At 38.4% G+C, this 10,426-nt stretch overlaps 1 pseudogene; it reads right to left on the minus strand.

Annotated features, from left to right (window-relative positions):
- Positions 1 to 4,310: 4,310 nt before the first annotated feature.
- On the minus strand, positions 4,311 to 5,245 carry LOC109569071 (olfactory receptor 4P4-like; annotated as a pseudogene).
- Between the last annotated feature and the right edge of the window lie 5,181 nt (positions 5,246 to 10,426).

The following is a 10,426-nucleotide window of genomic DNA, read 5'->3' on the forward strand; positions in this document are numbered from 1 at the left end:
AGTCTTTTGGACTCTGTGGGAGAGGGCGAGGGTGGAATGATATGAGAGAATAGCATTGAAACATGTAAATTATCATATGTGAAACGAATCGTCAATCCAGGTTCGATGCATGAGACAGAGTGCTCAGGGCTGGTGCACTGGGATGATCCTAAGGGATGGAACGGGGAGGGAGATGGGAGGGGGGTTCAGGATGGGGAACACATGTACACCTGTGGCGGGTTCATGACAATGTATGGAAAAACCAATGCAATATTGTAAAGTTAAAAAAAAAAAAGAAAATTATTTTCAGGGACAACCTTCACTGTTTTACATCTAAATCTTCTCTCTTTCCCTTTTATGCTTCTCTAAAGCCTTGGGGAACTGATTAGAGAGATTGAGGGGTTCTCAAGCAATCTCTCTACCCTGCACTGTAGCTATTAAAGTCAAGGGTGGAGGAACACTGAATGGGCCATGGTTGAATGGATTTCAGTCTTTCATGAAGTTGGGGATGGTGACTTTGTCAGTACATGCTAATTCTGTGATTTGGCTTTCTTTCACTCCAGTGTTGAAAAGAGCAAGTTCAAGACAATTCCATGATGATACTTTTGCAAAATTCATATCCCCCAGAGTTCTTTAGACAGGTTACAATCCTCATTGAAACTGTTTTGGCATCTGCTATCACAGATACTATTGCAGAACTATAATGTTACAGTGTCCAATCAGATTAGGTTTGGTCATGTGTTTTCAGTTTTCTTAAACTGTTTTCCTTCATGACACATTCTTCTCACAGTGATCACAATCACTGGGATCAGTCTAGAGTTGTCTACAATTTATTTTTCTTCTTATTAAAGAAAGCATATTTGAATATCTTGAAGTAGCTGTGATTTCACATAAAAATATTTCTGAATTGAATTTATTTGCCAAATAATTTTATATCAGTTTTATTTATTTTATTGATAACACCACCCTTATGGCAGAAAGTGAAGAAGAACTAAGGAGCCTCTTGATGAAAGTGAAAGAGGAGAGTGAAAAAGTTGGCTTAAAGCTCAACATTCAGAAAACGAAGATTATGGCATCTGGTCCCATAACTTCATAGCAAATAGATGGGGAATAGATGGGGAAACAGTGGAAACAGTGACTGACTTTATTTTTTGGGGCTCCAAAATCACTGCAGATGGTGACTGCAGCCATAAAATTAAAAGACGCTTACTCCTTGGAAGGAAAATTATGACCAACCTAGACAGCATATTCAAAAGCAGAGACGTTACTTTGCCAACAAAGGTCTATGTAGTCAAGGCTATAGTTTCCAATGGTCATGTATTGATATGAGAGTTGGACTGTGAAGAAAGCTGAGTGCTGAAGAATTGATGCTTTTGAACTGTGGTGTTGGAGAAGACTCTTGAGAGTCCCTTGGACTGCAAGGAGATCCAACGAGTCCATTCTGAAGGAGATCAGTCCTGGGTGTTCTTTGCAAGGACTGATGTTGAAGGTCAAACTTCAAACTTTGCTCACCTGATGCGAAGAGTTGACTCATTTGAAAAGACCCTGATGCTGGGAAAGTTTGAGGGCAGGAGGAGAAGGGGACAACAGAGGATGAGATGGCTGGATGGCATCACCAACTTGATGGACATGGGTTTGGGTGAACTCTGGGAGTTGGTGATGGACAGGGAGGACTGGCATGCTGCGGTTCATGGGTTCGGAAAGAGTCCAACATGAATGAGTGACTGAACTGACTGAACTGTTGTTTAGAGATATTAGTAACTAGCTTATAAGCTAATTGTGATGCTTAAAGGAAATGTATAATATTGTTCTTCAAATGGAAACTGCTCAAAATTCTTTTGCTTTTGTTCTTATTTCTAATATTATTAGAAATATATATTTTATTTCTAATAATAACACTAGAATACAATTCAAATAATTCCTATAAATTAATTTCTGTGAAATAAGAATTTTATAATAAATATTTTACTTTTACTTTTTAAATTATATTAGAAACATAAGCAGAAGATTTCTGTGGCCTATGTCCATTCATGTTTAAGTAGCATTATAATACAATATGATTTCAATCTTCACAAGATATGTGTGATAATTTTTTCTTATAAAGCCCTATAAATTCTAGTTCTGAAACATTATTCCAATTATCTATGTTATGTTACAGAGGTGTAAATTGAAACTCAGCAGATAAAATTCTTTCTAAGCATCAAATGGCAGAGTACAGTTAAGACAGTTAAGTAGTCAGGTTTGTGTGTGTGTGCGTGCTGAGTTGCTTCGGTAGTGTCTTTTTGTGGCCCTATGAACTATAGCCCGCCAGGCTCCTCTGTCCATGAGATTATCCAGGTAAGAATAGTGGAGGGGGTTGCTCTAATCTCCTCCAGAGTATCTCCCAGACTCAGGGATTGAACTCATGCCTCTTATGTCTCCTGCATTGGCAGGTGGGTTCTTTACCACTAGCACCACCTGGGAAGCTCCCTAAATAGTCAGGTAAGGTAATCCAAAATCCATAAAATTGATGGCAACACTCAAAGTTTTATTTAAAGCTTTTCAGCAAGGAGGAACTCATCATAAATGTGGGGATCAAATATTTCATCCTCAATAATGTCATGTATAGCAGTTGAGTTCAGTTCAATTGCTCAGTCGTGTCTGACTCTTTGTGACACCATGGACTGCAGCATGCATTTATAGTAGACAAAGCAGAAAATACAGTGGAATGGGATTATCAGACTAGATAAAACTGAGGAACACCTGGTTTAGTTTTTCAGCAAACTAGATAGTTGGGTAAATGAATCTTACTTCTTCAAAGATAGTTTTAACTCCATTAAATTCCATCAGATAATTGTTCAAAAATTCCATTTTTCTCTCTCTACTATATATATATATATATATATATATATATATATATATATATGGTTCAGACTTCCCTGGTAGCTCAGCTGGTAAAGAATCCACCTGCAAGGCAGGAGACACCTGGTTGATTCCTGGGTCAGGAAGATCCCCTGGAGAAGGGATAGGCTACCCACTCCAGTATTCTTGGGCTTCCCTGATGGCTCAGTCAGTAAAGAATCTGACTGCAATGTGGGTTCAGTCCCTGGGTTGGGAAGGTCCCCTGGAGGAGAACATGGCAACCCACCCCAATATTTGTGCCTGGAGAATCCCCATGAACAGAGAAGCCTGGTGGGCTACAGTCCATGTGGTCACAGAGTCAGATATATCTAAGCACATTTTCTTCTTTTTTTGTAGCAAAGTCAATTGTGGTTTATTTATTCCTTAATGTACATTCCTTAATGTCTATTCCTTTATACTTAATGCCAAACCCAGTTAAAATAGCATGAGTTTGTAAAAATGTATATTTTCCTCAATACTTACAATGTCACTTCACAAACATCACACAATGACTTGCTTTTCAGACTATAAGACTTACCATGTAGACTATAAGACTGGACTTTACACTATGTTCTGTTTAGATCTATATAGTCTCTTCACTTAAGTAAAATAATACTGGTTCACAAATACACAAAAAATCTCTAGGTATTTGATTAAAAGAAATCTAAAGTTGTAGGATACGAGGCTAGGTATATAGTTCTGAAAGGAGTTTGCAGTATGTGACTGTTCCTGTTTTCCTGTAACTTCCTTTTTGTTTTTGTTTAGTCGCTGAGTCATGCCCAGCTGTTTTGCATCCCCATGGGCTGTAGCCCACCAGGTTCCTCTCTCCATGGGATTGTCCAGGCAAAAACACTGGAGTGGGTAGCCATTTCCTTCTCCAGGGGATCTTCCTGGCCCAAGGATGGAACAGGTGTCTCCTGCATTAGCAGGTGGATTCTTTAACTGTCTTACCTTTTAACATATTATTACCTTTTATACTTTGAGGCCAAGTATTTTGAGAGCTAAGTCTCCCTCAGGTTTAGCCTTCAATACAGGCAGGATCACTTTCCCTCGAGATTTTTCAGTGTGTTTTGACTCTGTAAAAAGTTTTGTTTTGTTTTCTTTTTTTTTTTTTAAACAAAGGGGATATTAGTGAAAAGTGAAATCAAGGAATACACATTGAGAGGAAAATAAAGAAGGAACCACTGAAGGCAAGCTGTTGTTGAAGGCTTGGCTTTTACACATTCTGACTGATTGATTGATTTTCCCATTAGCAGGAGAGAATCAGCAACAGAGGGAGTGATGCAAAGACTGGCCTCAAAGATGCTGCTACTGCTGCTGCTAAGTCATGTCGGACTCTGTGGGACCCCATGGACGGCAGCCCACCAGGCTCCTCCACCCACGGGATTTTCCAGGCAAGAGTACTGGAGTGGGGTGGCATTGCCTTCTCCAGGGTCAAAGATGAATGACCTTCAAATCATTAGCCTCCCTTCCAAGAACCTTTTATTGCACCAAACTCTTCTTATGGAATTTTTCATCTCCATGTTTCTGAGTGTGTAGATAAACGGGTTGAGTATGGTGACAATAATTGTGTAGAAGAGCGTAAACACCTTATCTTCTGGTAATGTTGCAGCAGGTCTAATGTAAAGAAAGATGACAGGTGCAAAAAAGAGGATTACGACTGTGATGTGGGAGCTACAGGTGGAAAGTGCTTTTGGCGGCTTTCTGCAGAATATGTGCGCACGTTATACAGAATCAAAATGTAGGAGGCCGTCAGAGCCACAGAGAGCACCAGTCCCATCAAGCCAGAATTGGCAATGACAAAAAAGCCAAATTGTGTGTATCAGTGCAGGCTAGTTTCAACAAAGGATATACATCACAGTAATAGTGATCTATTTCATTGGGGCCACAGAAAGGTAAAACAATCACAAGGAGAAAGAGACCAAGAGAATGAAGAAGTCCCCCTGCACCCGATGCCATGAGAATTGAGTGACGTCTTTGCCTGTTCATGGTGATGGCGTAGTGGAGAGGTTTGCAGATGGCCACATAGCGGTCACAGGCCATCCCTGTGAGGATGAAGACCTCAATCCCCCAAAGAAGTGTGTGCTGAAAAGCTGTGTCATGCAGTTTTTGTAGGAATGGCATTTTTCTCCATCAGTAAGTCAGTCATGAGTTTGGGTGTCACAGTGGAGGTGTAGAAGATATCTGAGAGTGCAAGGCAGTTAAGGAAGAAATACATGGGCTGGGTGATTAGCTGACTGCAAGTAATAGAAATCACGATGATCAAATTCCCCAAACAAATAGCCAGGTAACAGAATAAGAAAAATAAAAAGCAGAGGATCTGGACTTTCTTGTCTGTAGAAAGTCCCAAGAGAATAAATTCAGTAACATTATTTCTATCTTCCATGATCTGATGTTCAAGAAAGTTACCTGAAATGAAAAGCAATGAAACTGATCACTGATGAGAAAATGGAAACCTGATTTCTACTTAAAATGGCACCAATGCCTTTTAAAGACAAGTTATTTTGAGATCCACTGAAATCATTTTCATTTAATACATACAACTCTTTTTGAATATTCTTCTAAGAGCTAAGAATACAGTGATAAATTAGACAAAGTTCTAGTTTTTACATAATTTGAATTATTTTGTGAGGAAGAAAGGAATTATATTTATCAAGAATGAAAAAAAAGAGTTAATCTTAATAGTGTTAAGTAGGGTGACATCAGATCAGATCAGGTCAGATCAGTTGCTCAGTCGTGTCCGACTCTTTGCGACCCCAAGAATCGCAGCACGCCAGGCCTCCCTGTCCATCACCAACTCCCGGAGTTCACTCAGACTCACATGCATCGAGTCAGTGATGCCATCCAGCCATCTCATCCTCTGTCGTCCCCTTCTCCTCTTGCCTTCAATCCCTCCCAGCATCAGAGTCTTTTCCAATGAGTCAACTCTGCGCATGAGGTGGCCAAAGTACTGGAGTTTCAGCTTTAGCATCATTCCTTCCAAAGAAATCCCAGGGCTGATCTCCTTCAGAATGGACTGGTTGGGTCTCCTTGCAGTCCAAGGGACTCTCAAGAGTCTTCTCCAGCACCACAGTTGAAAAGCATCAATTCTTCGGAGCTCAGTCTTCTTCACAGTCCAACTCTCTCATCCATACATGACCACAGGAAAAACCATAGCCTTGACTAGATGAACCTTTGTTGGCAAAGTAATGTCTCTGCTTTTGAATATGCTATCTAGGTTGGTCATAACTTTCCTTCCAAGGAGTAAGCGTCTTTTAATTTCATGGCTACAGTCACCATCTGTAGTGATTTTGGAGCCCAGAAAAATAAATCTGACACTGTTTCCACTGTTTCCCCATCTATTTCCCATGAAGTGGTGGGACCAGATGCCATGATCTTAGTTTTCTGAATGGTGAGCTTTAAGCCAACTTTTTCACTCTCTACTTTCACTTTCATCATGAGGCTTTTTAGTTCCTCTTCACTTTCTGCCATAAGGATAGTGTCATCTGCATATCTGAGGTTATTGATATTTCTCCCGGCAATCTTGATTCCAGCTTGTGTTTCTTCCAGTCCAGCGTTTCTCATGATGTACTCTGCATAGAAGTTAAATAAGCAGGGTGACAATATACAGCCTTGACGAACTCCTTTTCCTATTTGGAACCAGTATGTTGTTCCATGTCCAGTTCTAACTGTTGCTTCCTGACCTGCATACAAATTTCTCAAGAGGCAGATCAGGTGGTCTGGTATTCCCATCTCTTTCAGAATTTTCCACAGTTTATTGTGATCCACACATGTGCCAATTTAGGATGTAAAATAGAGGTAACTACAAAATTTGTTTGATTAAGTGGTTTCTAATGAAATCACAAAATTGGCGTGGGGTGTGTGGGTGGATTTTGCAGTGCTTGGTGCAGAGTCAATGTTAAATAAATATCAATTAAGTAAAAAAAATGGAAAGTGAACAATGTGGTATAATTTTGAAGGAATAATACATCGTCCTTTAGTCAGGTAATTCACAATAAAACTGAAGAACAAATCATTTTTATGAGTGGACTTATATAATCCATTTTGACTTTTAAGAGGAAATAATTCCTTCATGTGAAATACTACATGAAACTTTCATACTTCTTAAACTTTATTTGTAGCATCTCTAGGTTAATATATCTACAGCTCTGCTTTTTATATTTGTCTACATTTCTCTTGCAAGATTATCTCCCCTTTCAAAATAAATTAACATTCAGAAGTTATTTGAGTTACGTCTTATCAGACTGTAATTATAGTTGCCTAGTTTGGAAATAATATACTAAAAAGTGGGCTCCTTTAATTCCAAAATAGTTCCCCCAAACACAATACAATAAACAAGATGTAGCACTTCTTCCCTTAATTTCTTAGAGAATTCACCCACACAATATGCATGACTATATAAAAGAATCTCTTCAGTTCTCTAAAATAGAAGCAGTTATACCTGTATTCAGGTAATCATCTGGTAAATACACTATATAAGTAGGCAAGATACCTAGTTTATTCCTCCCATTCTGTTGCATAATTGTTCATTCCCTAGGATCCCAGGCTCCCATTCATAAAATAAAAGCGATTAGATAATCTCTGAAGATGTCCCCAGATTGCAATAATGTGTGACTTCTGATTCTCCATTAATTTGGGGAGGACATCTGTTTACCTCTGTCCTGCCTTCCCTTCTCTGCTTGATATATTGAGACTATAGAAAGTAACAAATACAGAGGCAATTTCATTACAATTCCTGTGCCTCAGTTTACTTCTCTGTAAAATCAAGGTAAAGACAATATCTCTTTATATGGTGATTTTTTGAATAATTAGTTTCTAAATATGAAATTTCTTAAAACAATACCTGTAAAGTACTATATATTTAATAATTATTGGCTATCCTCAACAATTACTAAGAGCTTCCCTGGTGGCTCCAATGGTAAAAATCTGATTGCCATGAAGGAGACCAGGGTTCAACCCCTGGGTTGGGAAGATCTCCTGGAGAAGGGAATGGCTACACATTTCAGTAAATATTTTTGCCTGGTGAATTCCATGGACAGAGGAGCCTGGTAGGCTACAGTCCATGGGGTCACAAAGAGTCAGATACAACTGAGCAAATAACACACACATGATTACTAACTATAACATCAAGGCCCCAGAGAAAATGTAAGTACACCATCTCAGGAATTGTATCTTGTACTATCCTTCCATGAACAAGATAGGAAATATTATTAATAATAATATCAGAAACTTCAGAGATAGTGTCGTGTTCAGCACACAGCTCTGATACTCAAATGCAAGAGTCTTCACCTCCTTAAATACTTTTTCCTTCTTCCTTAAAATAAGCATGCAGTGGAGAAGGCAATGGTACCCCACTCCAGTACTCTCGCCTGGAAAATCCCATGGATGGAGGAGCCTGGTAGACTGCAGTCCATGAGGTCGCTAAGAGTTGGGCACGACTGAACGACTTCACTTTGACTTTTCACTTTCATGCACTGAATAAGGAAATGGCAACCTACTCCAGTATTCTTGCCTGGAGAATCCCAGGGACGGGGGAGCCTGGTGGGCTGCCATCTATGGGGTCGCACAGAGTCGGACATGACTGAAGCGACTTACCAGCAGCAGCAGCAGCCTAATTTACAGGATTACTGTGGAATGTAAATAAGGTTACATATACAGAACTTGATGCTCAAAAACATGTAAGTTTCCCCTCCTTCCTCTTGGAACCCCCATAGTGTTATAAATTTAGGAGGTCCTCACACTGTTCCAGTGGTAGTAGATTCTAATAATTAAGGTTATGAGTTCTGGACCTACATAGAATGAGATACTGGCTCCAAAATTCACTTGGAGCATAATCACAGATAAAATATATAACCTCAGCTTCTTCATCTATAAAATGAATAATACTGTAATTAACTCTGAGATCTGCTGTAAAGATATGATGAGTTCACTTATATAACAGCTTAGGACAGAAACTGGTATATATTAAGATAAAACATTTAGTAAATATTCATTGTCATTGACATTATATTTGTCATATCAATGGGTATATTGTATTATTCTTACTATACATTTTGAATAGCTTATTTAAAATGTGTAATATTGTAACATGGGATAAAATATGGATAAGACATAGCACAGTTCCCCTGCCGTAAACAATCTGCTCTTTCTTACCTGAAGGCTGGGGTTTCTCACTTTGGGGAAACATCCTATCATTAAGCAAAATCTTTCTCTTTGGTCTGGGTTGAGCTGACTTCCCCACATTTCTGAAAATAAATGTACTGCTTATTTCAGCCAGTTTTTTTTTTCTTTCTTTCTTTTAAATTAATTAACCTTATCCAAACTAGACAGATGTTTATGTTCTCCTAATTTTTCTTCATCTCAACTAAACTTAGGAAAAAGAAACCTACCACTTAAATATCATCCATTCAAATAGCTTGTTTGAAAATTTCATCATACATTTTTTCTTCTGCATAATCTTAGAAGCATACTGGTGCTTTGATTTTATTTTTTTTTAATATATCTTCAGTTCCTTCACTGCAATACTGTCCACTTATCTGCTGGGGCAGTGCATTCTTCTTCATATTAAACTTTTTTCCATAATGGAATCCAAAGGACTAATAATATGATTAAATTTGTGAAATATGAAAAGACAAGTAGATCTAGTAATATTTTGATAGCTGTGAGACATGGCACTGATAATTTTAAGAGCTCATGTGCAAATCACAATTCATGATAGTTGAAGCCAGGTTTTCCAAAACAGTAAAAATAGCATTTTAAAGTTTCTGGAATTTTTCAAAGGTTAGTTAGAAGGCTTAGATTATAAATACAATCAGAATGATTTAAATATTCATTTTAAGGAAAGTCACTATTATAATTAGGAACTGGATTTAACTTACCAGCTGCTTAACTCATCAGACAGATTTCTTATGAGGCTTCACACCTAAGATAAAGTCAGAATTTTAAAAGTTATCATTTCCATGCAGTAATCCGTCTCTAATTGCGTAAAATTTTACAAGAGAACTCGTGAGTTCCACTGTTACAGATATACTTGGTAAATTGAACTAATTTTGAGATTATTTTTTAGCATGCAGTTTTTCCATTTCTAAAAAATAAATGTGACTGTGATATTTTACCTTTGTCTCTATAAAAAAGTTACATATATACATAGAGTTGTGTACATATATACCCCTAAAGGAGATCAGCCCTGGGATTTCTTTGGAAGGAATGATGCTAAAGCTGAAACTCCAGTACTTTGGCCACCTCATGTGAAGAGTTGACTCATTGGAAAAGACTCTGATGCTCTGGGAGGGATTGGGGGCAGGAGGAGAAGGGGACGACAGAGGATGAGATGGCTGGATGGCATCACTAACTCGATGGACATGAATCTGAGTGAACTCTGGGAGTTGGTGATGGACAGGGAGGCCTGGCGTGCTGCGATTCATGGGGTTGCAAAGAGTCGGACACGACTGAGCGAGTGATCTGATCTGATCTGATACATGATATATTCTTCTTGATGTTAAATTGGCATTTAAGGAGAATTCTGACAAAATGTGTAATATAGAAAAGGTCTCAGTCTCTGAAGATA

This window comes from Bos indicus, chromosome 15 (genome assembly GCF_029378745.1).
Source record: "Bos indicus isolate NIAB-ARS_2022 breed Sahiwal x Tharparkar chromosome 15, NIAB-ARS_B.indTharparkar_mat_pri_1.0, whole genome shotgun sequence".
NCBI classification, from domain to species: Eukaryota; Metazoa; Chordata; class Mammalia; order Artiodactyla; family Bovidae; genus Bos; species Bos indicus.